This window comes from Leuciscus leuciscus, assembly GCF_965113295.1.
Source record: "Leuciscus leuciscus genome assembly, chromosome: 9".
In the NCBI taxonomy this organism is placed as follows: domain Eukaryota; kingdom Metazoa; phylum Chordata; class Actinopteri; order Cypriniformes; family Leuciscidae; genus Leuciscus; species Leuciscus leuciscus.
The window spans coordinates 11580909-11594096 of record NC_138733.1 but is presented as its reverse complement, the minus strand read 5'-3'; the positions used below and the strand labels follow the sequence as shown (position 1 = coordinate 11594096).

Sequence of the window (13188 nt, the reverse complement as noted above, 5' to 3'; positions counted from 1 at the left end):
TCAAAACAACACTACAGAAATTATGTTACGTAACTTGTGGTTCTTCCTCTCAAAAACAAATTCACATGATGAAAACAAGAAAAGACACGACAAATGTATACATTTGCACATTTGTATTCCTTAATGTAGTACAATACACCAAACAACAACACAACTTCTTAAAGCCTTCTTGATTTAAGAATGTTTAAATATTTGGACTGGAAACAAGACAAAAATACTAAGTAAGAAAAGTATTTTTGCAGGGTGTGGTGCGTCTCATCCTATGGCTTCACACGACTGTAACAACTGGTAAAAACTGCCAGATCGTTCACATGTACAGACATAACTGTCAGAGGGACAGTAAGGCGCTGAAACACATTGCAATTTTGAACACAACTGCTGCTTTCACAAGGCCAAACAGATCAAGCTGATAAATAGTGTCGCATTTCACTGATCATGTTTATTATTATTAACGTTTTTCTGAATTGCTAAAACACTAAAACCCATTCTCTGAACCAAATTCTCAATAACCAATTTGTTGAATAAATCTCTTTCTGTAAAACATTAAACAAGTTCATGTAGTTAAAACACTGTTTGCAAATCTCATGAACTCTTTTTGCAAAACTTTAAACACATTCTCACTCACTAAAACACATTTTGCACTGTGATGCACTTTTGTTTCAAAACGCTAAACACAGACATGCAAAAGTTGAACACAACTACAACACAGTTGCCATCGTTTACACACAATGGGTCTCATTCATGAAACATTCGTAAATATACGAGTAAATATGTGAGTGATTTGCGCGTAAAGAGACATTCCCGAAAATTCTTCTCCTGATTCACAAATACTTCGTAAACGTCAGATTTGATATTTTAGGGTTTTCCCCTTTGCCTGCAGAGATGACATTGTCTGAGATATGAAGAAACTCCTCTGGCCGGACCCAACATGAAGACATGATGCTGTAGTAGAATAAAATCTCTCACTGACCTTGACTTTGCAGTTGCACAACTCTTCTGAGTGTACTTTACTGTAACATGCTTTTCATTTAGAGTTTTTTTTACTGTAACCTTTTTGGCTTTTGCAGTTGGGTCACTGTATTTTCACAGTATTCAAGTGGTGAATATACAAACATGCGATATAGATGCCATTTATAGTCCTGGACCCTGGACTGACCCTCTTCATCATCACAAGATCAATGGAAACTCTCTCTTTTGCAGAAGTCTTTGGCAGGGTTTAAGCTTCTCCTTGTGTGAGTAATTCTCCTTTTGTGAGTAATTCACCACCCAAATATCAAAGGCCAAACAGAAACATACTTTTGAGGGCAACTAAGCTAAATTTGCCACCTTCATACTAAAGAATGTATTTTTCTTATTTAGCAAACCACCGGTCTGAAATGAATGAAATGAAACATGTTTAATTCGTTTCTCTTTTGAGAATGTGCATGTCTATTACAATGAATTATATTAATTCTAATCTCAGAGCCAAAGATACAAAAGCTCATCTGACCCAGTTTGTTCTTGTTCTACCGACATTTAATTGAAAAATGTTTGTTTCTGTTACGAATTGCTCTGAGACACAAAGGTTGAGGATCCAAATACAGTTTCTTTGAGTAATCCAGAATCATAATCAAGCACAGGAAGGCAGTGCAAACAAACAAACAGGCAGGCAGGGGTCAGAGGCAAAAAGGGAATCCAAGAAACAGGCAAAAATCCAAGAACCAAGTGTTGTGGCAAAAAAATTCTTGAACATCAATCACTGCGTAAGAGACACTGAGTCAGATTTTCTTTTAACGTAATTTATTCTCTTGCAAGAGAAGGTCAGACAGTCATACAGACATTAGGCTTGTCTGAGATGCGGCTGCAGAGAGGGGAGGAGTGAAAAAAGTGCAGGCAAGACAGACAGATCTCTCTTCTCGCAGTGGATCTAACACCTGTGAGCTCAAAGGAGCAAATGTCGTTTCCCATCATGCTTTTGACCAGCGCAGTCGGAGGAGAGCAACTGCACTCGCCTGCAGAATCCGACACGTCCGCCTTGCGATCGCGAGAGTTTTTTGACATACGTCAGCATGACATCAGAGCAAGTCGGACCGCACGAGGACACATTTCTAACCGGCATGCATCTCGCGGTGATCACCGGTGATCGGTTCTGCGCAGATTTTGCTCATCTCAAACAAGCCTATTCAGAGCCTGCCTGCCTGCAGAGTGTAAGACAAGGAGGAGGAGCTGTGCGACACCGTTTATATTACCAAGGTCTCCCTCAGCTAATTGTTGTTTTTCCTAGTAGTTTTCCACTATCTTGGGCACACTTTTGCTGACACTGGGACCAACAAATTTAGATGAAAGGTCAGAAGGTCCCTCTTCAGCTATCCCCATTCTGTCTCACTCTGCATGGATACAGGTCTACAAACTTACATACATTTCTCGTTCACATACCACACGACCAAACAATATAAACGTGACTCACATTCCTTTGTAATATCTACTGAAGATCAATGAAAATCTAATTTTTCCATTACACAAGAGACAATGAAACCAGGGAGATTGCTCAGAAATGCAGCATAAACACTAAACAAGACTGCGCTGGGAATGAATGTGAAAACCAGGCTTATATGGGGAATAAACAAGATAATGACATATAGGTGGATACAATGAGTGCTGATGAGTCCAGGCAGAGGATTATGTAGTTTGTGAGGGAATGACAATAGTCTGATGTGTCCTCTGGTGGCTCTCAAGAGCACTCCAGCTGGTGACCGTTACAGTTTCATTCATTTTCCAAAATTCCATATTTTCCACAATAACTTTTGGAACATCTGGACGAGCTTCTGGCAACATTGTTAGAGACTTTTGTCTTTAATGACACAGTGGGCTCCACAGTCACAAATATTGGCACCTTTGGTAAATATGAGCAAAACGGACAGTGACAATTTGTTTTTGCGATTTCTCCTTTGAGTCTTTCATTTAAAGGTCCCGTTCTTCGTGATCCCATGTTTCAAACTTTAGTTAGTGTGTAATGTTGTTGTTAGAGTATAAATAATATCTGTAAAATTATAAAGCTCAAAGTTCAATGCCAAGCGAGATATTTAATTTAACAGAAGTTGACTACATAAAACGGCTCGATTGGACTACACCCCTCTACTTCCTGCATTAATGACATCACCAGAACCGTGTTTAGACTAACCTCCGCCCACAGGAACACAGGCGTATTGATGGCGAAATGTCAACAGACGGTTGATGTTTACCTATAATCGGATACCGCAAAAGTTTAATTCGAAGTTGTTAGTTTGCTCTGTCCTTTTCACCACGGACTGTTTTTCTAACCTGGGATAATATCAAGCAGGCTTCTCTCAGCATTTCATATTGACGAAGGGGGAAATTTCAACTATATTCCAGCGAGCGGTAAGTACAAGTAGTGATTTAATATGGAAGTAGCGATCAACTTCACATCGTTTCTCTTAGTAGGATGAAAATAATCTTACTTAAACTGTGATTAATATACAGAAAGCGATCAAAGAACAACCCCTTTCCAATCGTCCAAGCTGTCAATCACACAGCGCGAGTTTAATATGGACACTTGCCAAAACTCGTTATGAAATCAATGACGCTGTTACACTGCACAACGAAGCTCTTACTGTATTTATATACCTCATGTTTGCATTGGTGAAATCATTAGTGAGTGCTGAAACTGCGTTGCAATGATAAGATCTTTTTTCACGCGATCAACAGGCTGTCATCTGCTCAATGCTCGTCACTGCAATTTTTTATGTGATTGAAATAGATCTAAATACTTAAAAAACTTCTCACGATTCGTTAATCCCGATAGCTGTAATAGTAAAAACGTATAATAGCTGTAATAGTAAAAGTTTTCCAGATAGTTTCACATGTAATGCCAGATATTTCATATGCAAGCATTTCAGCCAATCACAGCAGAGGGCGTTTACGCTGAAGTCTCTCAGCAGACACGCCCCTTCAAACAGAGTGTTCAAACCAGGGAATGAAATCAGGCTAGGAAATATGCCTTTTATTTCTAAATTATAACAATTTTTGATCTAAAAAACATACTAACATTATAAGGGCACCCCTGGAAACATGATAAAATAATAAAAATAATCCATGGAATGGGACCTTTAAAAAATGTGCAAAAATTTTACGTTTTAATTAAAGTCAAATTCTTATCATAAAACAAATATTGTTTCTAAAATATATGAATTTCACAACTATTGGCACCCCTACAAATTCTAATGAGTAAAAGTCTAACTGAAGTATATTGACATTCAGATGGTGTGTTATTATGGCCATCTTAGTGATCAGGAACACTTAAGTGAAGAGTCATGACTTCCTGTTTCATTGAGCTCTAAATATGAATAGGCAAAACTCAGGAGTGTGTGTGTGTGTGTGAGTGTGTGTGTGTGTGTGTGTGTGTGTGTGTGTGTGTGTTTTATAACAATTGTAGCAAAAGTGTGTGTGTGCAATAACAAATAGCAAAAAATAACATTATGATCGACACAGAACTCTTGTTTAATGTGTTTGTTTAATGTGTTAGTTTCATTCTTACAGCTACTATTATATATATATATATATATATATATATATATATATATATATATTTTGTTAGTCCTGATATTCTTCATGTTAGTGAATAAATACATAGATCCGCAATCAGGGTTTGTATTTCCTATAATGGTCTGGTGGTAGAACTTCTGTTCTGTCCGAGGTTCCGGGTTCTAATCCGTCCTCCTATAGTTTACATATATATATATTTTTTCATTAAAATCAAAGATGTTCATCAATGATTGTATATCAAGAGCAGGGACACGTTTGTGTGCATTTTGTTTTGTGATTTCACTGGAAAGAAGACTGTGCATGAGTCACAAGAGAACACAGTATCCGCACCACTGATAACAGCGGCAGCGAACACTCGGCATGATTTCAAAAACAACACATTCCAGCGCCAGATCACATCTGATTTAAAACAAATTAATGTCAACTGGATATGTTTGATATGCATTAGGTATATCCGTATACAGCAAGATGTTTCAAAAAACGTTACTTTGAAAATATCACAAAAACGTGGTAGCATGTCCCACCCGCAAATTACGCCTATGATTGGACAAAAATGTATGGTCCTACGCCTTCCACAGACAATATACATATAAATACATTTAGATTGCTTAACTTTGTGATTGCTATCAGGATGTGAAGAGACTTTTTAACCAGCGTAACAAAAAAAATTTCTGGAACAAATTGCTTTTAAAACTGGGTAATACACACATTCACATGCTATACAAGCAAAAATAACATTTGTATCAAGACAGAGATGCAGAGAACGCAGCCCTGAAGTTTCCTGATCTACAGGGTGTTTCAGTGTAAAGTGAATTCCTGGAAGGAATTGGCCAGCCGTGAGTAAATTCCAGCATCTTTCCCATTTCCCCTTTGGGTTGGGAGCTCAGCACACCTGATCAAACTGATTTGAGTTTTGATTTAAAATGTCAACACTCTTTCCTTTGTCTTTATTTATAACAAACCATTTAATTGCATTTTATTAGGCATCATAATCATATAATATTCAATCTGTAGAGTTCCATTAATGTAGGGTGAATTAAAGGTGATTGGGACAGTTTTTGAATTTCTGCCTTTTGCAAGGTTTCTTGCCATAAATTAAAAACAACAGCCCAACACATGATACATTTCTGTAATACTGAAGATGTTACCTATCCATTTGAACAGGAAAAAAGTTAATATTATAATGAATGGATGTGTTACATACACTTTTATGTAAACTGAGCCAAAACCCTTGGAAATAAACATTTGGGTGATTGGGACACAATGTTTGGGTGATTGGGACAGCACATTTTTTCATTAATTTAGATAAGCATATTTACTGTATTGCACAAGTTAGATCATACTTTGATATAATTTTATATGCAATTTTGCTTTTCCTGTTCATTATTTAGAGTCATGTTTATTTCTGTTTAACCTTATTTCTTAATGTTTATAAATTCACCCACAATTCATACAGTACAACGCATGCAATTGAGGTAAACGAAGGCCAAAAGTCATTGAAAACATTTAAAAATCAAGTAAACAATAAAAATAAATAAAAATTCAGGACCAAAAGTTCTTTGGGGGGTATTATTTGGATGAGATGTTGGGTGCCTCCATGAATTAACTGTTTCACAAACGCATTTACCGGTAACCTGCACAATTATTTAATGGAAACATGCATATGGTTTATTACTGCAACACAATCAGTGAAAAAATTAAATAATAATAACTACAATGTTTCTATTTTCAGACTTTGGTCGTTTTATTTTAGCAAAATATTTCATGAATATTTTTACGGTTGATTAGGACTTACACAAATAAAGAGGTTGGGAACCACTGATTTACAGAGCATAAACAATGGTTCTCTATTGCAAGGTTAATCATTTTCTAAATTAGCAAAGCCTTTAAGCACTGTCCCAATCACCCAAAATCATGCAGTCCCATCCACCCAAATTGTGTTTGAGTGGATGGGACAAAATAAAAACAACCTATTCTGAAAATAGAAACATGATATTAACACATTTTTTACTGATTTTGTATCAGTAGTGCATCATATTCGTGTTTCCATCAAAAGTTTGTACAATATAGTAGCTACGGCAATTTTAGGACCTTATTATGAAATCAGCAAAAGCTAATGTAATTTTCCTCAGTTCATGTATTTCAGGGTCAACTTCCTGTTTGATCCCTGCCCCGCCCATCTACAGGATGTCACACCAATAAGGGCATCCAATTTTGATTATGTGGTCTCACAGCTCGAGCTCAGCAAAAAAATAAAAAAATAAAAGTTTATTCACTCATTAGGTGAGAAACTAACCTCTGTATAGTTTGTACTGTCCCTTTCGACCTTATGTCCCAATCACCCTTAATTCACCCTAGAGTTCCATTAATAATGATTTAATAATAGGCTACTTGTTCCTAAACATTCTACACTTTAAAAAGTTTGCCAACCCAAACAAGTAAAAAGCCTAAATTAGCAAACTTTGTTAAAGTAAATAAGCACCACCACGGAATATCAACATTTTGATTTTAGGTATTTTTAGTAGCTAGTGTCTGTGTCGAAATTCAGTAACTCCACCTACGAATCGTTGAGTTCATGTGTCCACCGATGATGAGTTCACCGATCATCGTCATATGAGGTGAGCCCTCGTTTGCTGCCAGCCAAATATCACCAGATCAACTTCCATTACGTGAGAAAGAGAAACAAAATGCATGACTATTAGGTGAATGTAGAGAGAATCCAAGTAATGTAGAAGTAACTGTCCAGTAGGGGTCGCCAATTGACCAACAATATGGCAGAAAACAAACTCACCAAGTAGTTTCTTCTTTTACATACTGTAAAACACATGAAGATTATTTGTCACAAGATTTGACAGCAGGCAGTGAAACTTGCTGACTGTGAATTGTATTTTCTACATTGTGCTATGAGTATCATTCACTTAAAGCACCTAAATGCATTATTAACATGTTAAGAAGCCTATAAAAAATTTAAGAAATTAATCATGATTAATAATTGTAATCTATTGTCAGCTCCAAAGTTGTAACTTCTGTTTTACATGGGACTGGCTTAAGTCTTTTCTGTGAAACCGGGGGAATTCTGTTAAAATGTAAAAGGCAAAACAGCTTTGTATTATTTAATAGACCACAAATAAAGAGAAAGGGATTGTCGGAGCTGGCGTCTTTATTCCACATGAAACACCCATCATACACAAATTACCACACCATTCCTTAACAAATGCACTTAAATCGTACAATCAAAATTTATTACATCCCTGATGTAAAAAACTGTTTTACATCATTAACAGCACATAATTAACAACAATTCACACCAGCCCAACGGCAAGACCAGCAATCAATTAATAGTCCATTTTATAATTCAAGGCATACAATTATTAATATTATTTTTTCTCAAGCATTTTTTTCTTTTCTTTCTCATAAGCTGCATCGCTGTAAGAACAAGGTAAAATGGCACAGTTGCTTCAGCAAAAAAGTTTTTATGGCATTGACGATATCAGTTGGGTAAGGAAGTGTGTTATTTTCTAATGCAATGGAGCATAATATAATTTTTGCAAAAACGATTGCTACAGCAAGATTATTTTTTAATGGATTTTACTAGTTAATCTATGCATATTGAATTTTAAAACAAAAGATAGTAGATCTTAATATAGAATCATATAAAAAAGAAAAGACCTGTAATGCTACAGTTCAATATTGGTATTTTTTGGAGGCAGACAGCGCGCGTCTATGGGAGTGTTTCCTTCTCCTTTACAAGCATAACACTCATTCTCACTCACACAGCGGAAGAGAGGAACATGAGCCACAATCTGCCTAAACACAGTCTGAAGATCTTTTTTAATGTCAAACTTCCAGAAATCCTTGAAGACAAAAGCTTTAATTCCATCATGTTCTTTCCATTTCTTCAGAGCATTTATAATGTTGTGACTGCTTGACGGATTCAGACATGTGTCAACACAGGGAGATTCAAAGGTGTAGAAAACAGAGCAGCCGTCTTTTCTTTTATTCAAAAGTTTGCTCATAGGCGAGTTGTCAACAGGATTCAGCAGGAGAGACTCTGAATGCATGTTGTATTTTTTCTGGGTCCACACAGATATATTGATATATAATGTGGTGTTGTGAGGGGCCCACCCCTTGGTTCTGTGACCGGGGCCCAACATTTGGTGCTACGCCCCGGGCCAACTGCTGTCAAGTTTTTCCTAAATGGGCTTTTCAGACTATAAAGATAGGAATTGAACACTCTTCTTCACTCCAAAATATGCGTTTTCCGTCGCCATTTGACATTTTCCACTCAAACATACTGTATGTAGCCGGTGAAGTGGTTACCAGTGGTTCTAATTAGAGGGGTTTTAAGCAGGCACCTGAAAGGAGGCCTCGAGATGGGGTCCGGTCTTATGCATTGAAGAGTGCTGTCTGATAGCACTTCCTTGGCTGTTTTTTGCACAGACATGATCTAGGTGAGTAGGTAGGCTAAGTGAATAAGTGAAAATATTTTTTTTTCTTTTCTTTTTCACATTACATAGCTTTGTTTCACTAAATCAGGGTATCTAGACACAAACATTGTGGATATAGCCGACATGGCCAAAAAATAAATAAAATAAAAACATATGTCTGTATTTTGGGGCTGAATGGCGATATACAGTATATATCTTGGTATTTTCTACTTTTTTATTTGAATAAAAATTCTGTATTAAAAAAAAATGTTTTGTTGTATGATTTATTTTTTGTTTATTTAAATTGATTTATCTTTTTACATAGGTTTATTCCTTTTGTATTAATAACTTTTTTGTTGAGTACATGACATGTTTTATGTCACCTTTGCTTTAAGGAAGAGTCTTTATGTTACACGTACAATTCGAGCGCTGCATCCGAAATCACATACTGTTTGAGTAGGTAGGCGTAGGCCTATATCTGTATCATAGCGGATGGGCACACACTGTGTCTTTTGGGAGTGAAGAAGATAAGAATAATAATTTTATTACTGTTATTATTAGGATACTTTTATTATTAAATTAATATTATTTAATTTGCCCCACCTTAGTTTCATATCGCATCACCTCATAACCGACACACTGCGAGGATAATAAAAGATTAGATAGATTAGCTTATGCCTCATTGAGGTCTATTATACAGTTATATAATAACAGTAATATAGGTCTGAACACTGCAATAATTAGTCATCAACGAAAATTAAAAGCAGCTTTATTTTAAACACAGACTTTCAAAATCAACTTTTTAAACACAAAATACTTTTAATCAAATTTTTTCACTACGTATATGAGCCCATTCACTTAGTAAATGGGTAAATAAACAAGTAATTAATGAGAAAATAAGTAAAAAATGCCGCCCTCCCCCGAAGATAATATTGTGTATGCCATCATCTACTGTGGTTAAAAGCGCATTTGACGATATACCTGGGTTAAGCACAGTAAGCCCTCTAGTTGCTACATCCTCATTGCTAACTTTTGATTCAAGCTATGAGCTTTTAATATTTCATAGACACTGGAGACAGACTTACTTCTGCTCAAAGAAGTTAATAATACGGGCGAGAGTCTTGATGTCCACAGTGTTATCTTCAACACTTTCTGTCTTGTCGGGAAGCAGGAAGAGCAGCAGGAGTCCGCTCAGAAACACAGTGAACTTCTGAAAACACAAAACACACACATAAAAACAAAATACAATTATAAATACAATGTGCATAGTTCAAAAAAGAACCATTCAAAGTGTCAAAAACCTACTACTCCCACTAACACTTGTGTGTTATGAGCCTTTAATGTGACTGACCATGTTGTTTGTGATAAGGAGTGATGAGAGGGAAAGAGGAAGTGGGTGTGATTTATTCTGAGTGTAGACCAGCCCTCTTCTTTAGAAGACTAGAGAATTACTAAGAAAACTGTCGTAATCACTGACTTTCACAATCTTGAATAATGCCATTGGCATTTTGTGTCCATAAGCCTCTTAATATAGAATGGTGCCTTACTCCATAAGGTAAGACGTTTCTTGTCACCAGGTTTGCACACATCTCAGGAGGGATTTTGGTCCACATACTCTCTAAACCCTTAAGGTTTCTTGGCTGTCTACATTACTATGATTGTAAATAGGTGTCCTTTGGGTTTAGCTCACTAATTATTGATCAGGGAAGTTTGAATCTGTAAATATATTGCCAACTTTATTGAACTCCTTGATAAGCACTGACTGCATTATATTTGAGTCCAAGTTCAAACACCATGAAACGTTTGTTATGGAAACAGGATTGTTTGTCCAATCGAGTTTACAACCGTTTTTGCATGGGAACGCAAACATTTTTGTGAGGGAATACAAAGTTTCTCTGGGAAATGCAAAAGTTTTGCGAAGGGGAACGCAAAAGATAAAAAAAAAAATTCTCCCATCCCAAATTTTTTCCACCACCACATCCCTTTAGCGGCTCCGTAGATCACTGGATTTACATAAATAATTTCACTTTTAAGGAGTGTTTTCTCAACATTGCCTATTAAATCAACTCAACAGATTAATTGCTATTTGAAATATTGCTCAGTGAGTCATTTAACCATATATTACTGTCTATTTGGAAGGCTTTTCTTTTTTTTAACTTTCAAACACATTTTTATTATAATTTTTTATTATTTTACAATTATTATAATTTTAAATTTTTTAATGATTTATTTAATTTGAGCTTTTCTGTGGAAACCCCCTGTAGTTCCTTCATGAGAAACCCTGACGTAATGCAATGTTTAACGCACTTCATGTTGTTCATAACTAAGAATGGAATATACATTTTTTTCTTTGTAATTTTATATCAATATGGCTACAATATTATCATATTTAATTCAATGTGATAAACAAGTTTGGTCAAAAGTAATCTAATTGTAATCAAAAAGAAGTAAGATTATATTACCTAAAAAGTGTAATGTAATGGATTATGTTAATATGACTACAATGGACTACTTGCACAACTACTTCCGCGTTCTAGTTACAGTAGTACATATCGGGAGTTTCCGGTTAGAGTGTTCAGCGCACCTACATACAGTACATGAGAATGCAGACGTCCTCCGTTCCCTCCTTCAGGGAACGGTGGGTTGCATACGCAACCAGGACAATCATAATTCATTGTTTTAATCAATTGGCATGTCGACTGAATGGGATCCCCCATTGAAAACACCACTAGAGCTGCCACCATCCAGTGCCTAGACAGAAGCCTCCTGATCCCCCCGCGATTTAAGGTGGAGAAGGGACAGGGCTTTAGGCCAGGGAAGTCACTGCTGTTCCTACAGGACCACTGGGAAAGCGTTCCCTGTACATGGAAGGAAGGGACGCTGCGGAAGCCACATCCTGCTCACAGGGAGGTATAACGTGGATAAAACACATATGGACTGGGCGAATTGACGGCAGTACAACATATGGAACATCCCACACCGTGGGAATCACAACATATGGACCCAGCCTAGCACAAGTTCCACCAGCGCATACGAGTGGTAGGTCTGGCTTCGGACGCTCCGCCGCATCCGTTGCCGGAGGGTGTGGACGAACTCACCAGGGTTCGGATTAAGAGGGAACTCTACTGGAGCAAGAATTGCGCATGTATCCAGTCCATAGGAGGGGAATGGCGCAGCAAGCCGAAACTTCGAACCGGGCTCAAGTGAAACTGGCTTCATGAGAAGGGAGCCCACGAGAAGCAGCGGTTGGACTATAGGTGTCGCCCAGCCCCCAACTCTAGAATATCTGTCAGCGAAGCACTCTGTGTCAACACCTAGGCGGGAGCACATACTTACTTCAGAGGAGCTCACCACCTAAGTGGACACGTGCATCTCGGGATTTTCACCAAGATGGAGGAAGCCACCATTCAGTGGGCCAACCTTGCTTGGAAACAGCCTTCCCTTTCTGCTGATTTCCTTAACAGACAAGAGCTGGTCTGAGGTCCTAAGGCTTGCGTTCTGTGCACGTATAACCGCAATGAAGCAGATGGACAGAGAAAGCCAGGGCTGGGTCTGCCTCCTCCGGGGCAGCGCTTGCAGGCTCACCACCTGGTCCCACCTTTAGGGAGAGGTAGGAACCTTGGGCACATATCCAGGCCGGGGTCTCATGTAATGAGAGTTAGCCGGCCCGAATTCCAGGCACAATTCCAGACCACACGAGCAGGAGAACTGTTTCTTTAAAAACAGAATTTTTAACTCACTGCCTGCAGTGGCTCAGGGGCGGCCCAAGAGGATAAAGAGGGACGCAAGGCTTTTCTTGCTCCCTCAGGAACATAACTATCAAGATGTGCTTCACATGATACTGCATCATGATGTGCATCAAAGAAAAAATAGAGGCAACATCATTTTGAGGGTGGAGGACACAGCCCTCACTCCAACCCATCTTGCAGGAAAGAGAGCACTGAAATGACCGAACGCCTTCAGGATCTCCTCACGGAGAGAAGACTCACTCAACAAATAGGTTCCACTTCTATTTGGCGTAAGCAACACTTCCTCTTAGGGGTGCTCTCGCAGAAGTGATGGTGACTACCACATAATCCTGCGGTAGCCACCTGAACCTCCGCGTCAGAGTGCCAATTACCCCACCATAATTGGGGGATACTGCTCCTTCACGTCTTCTATGACCATCATGGTCCACTACCATATCAATCCCCGCCGTGATCCCCAAGTGCAACATGTG

The 13188-nt window shown here is 37.9% G+C and overlaps 1 protein-coding gene across 3 annotated transcripts in view; it reads right to left on the bottom strand.

Moving 5' to 3' along the window:
• Positions 1-10314, bottom strand: part of LOC309506376 (uncharacterized protein) — a 38964-nt gene extending 28650 nt beyond the window's left edge. Inside the window, exons 1-2 of one of the 3 annotated variants that reach the window (XM_082180269.1) lie at positions 10055-10314; positions 7104-7201 (exon numbers count right to left, since the gene is read on the bottom strand). The gene's annotated coding sequence lies outside the window, so the exon portion shown is untranslated. Of the gene's footprint in view, positions 1-7103; positions 7202-8623; positions 9007-10054 lie in introns of those variants that run through there. The other 2 variants (XR_014208712.1, XR_014208713.1) reach the window with 2 other exon arrangements.
• Between the last annotated feature and the right edge of the window lie 2874 nt (positions 10315-13188).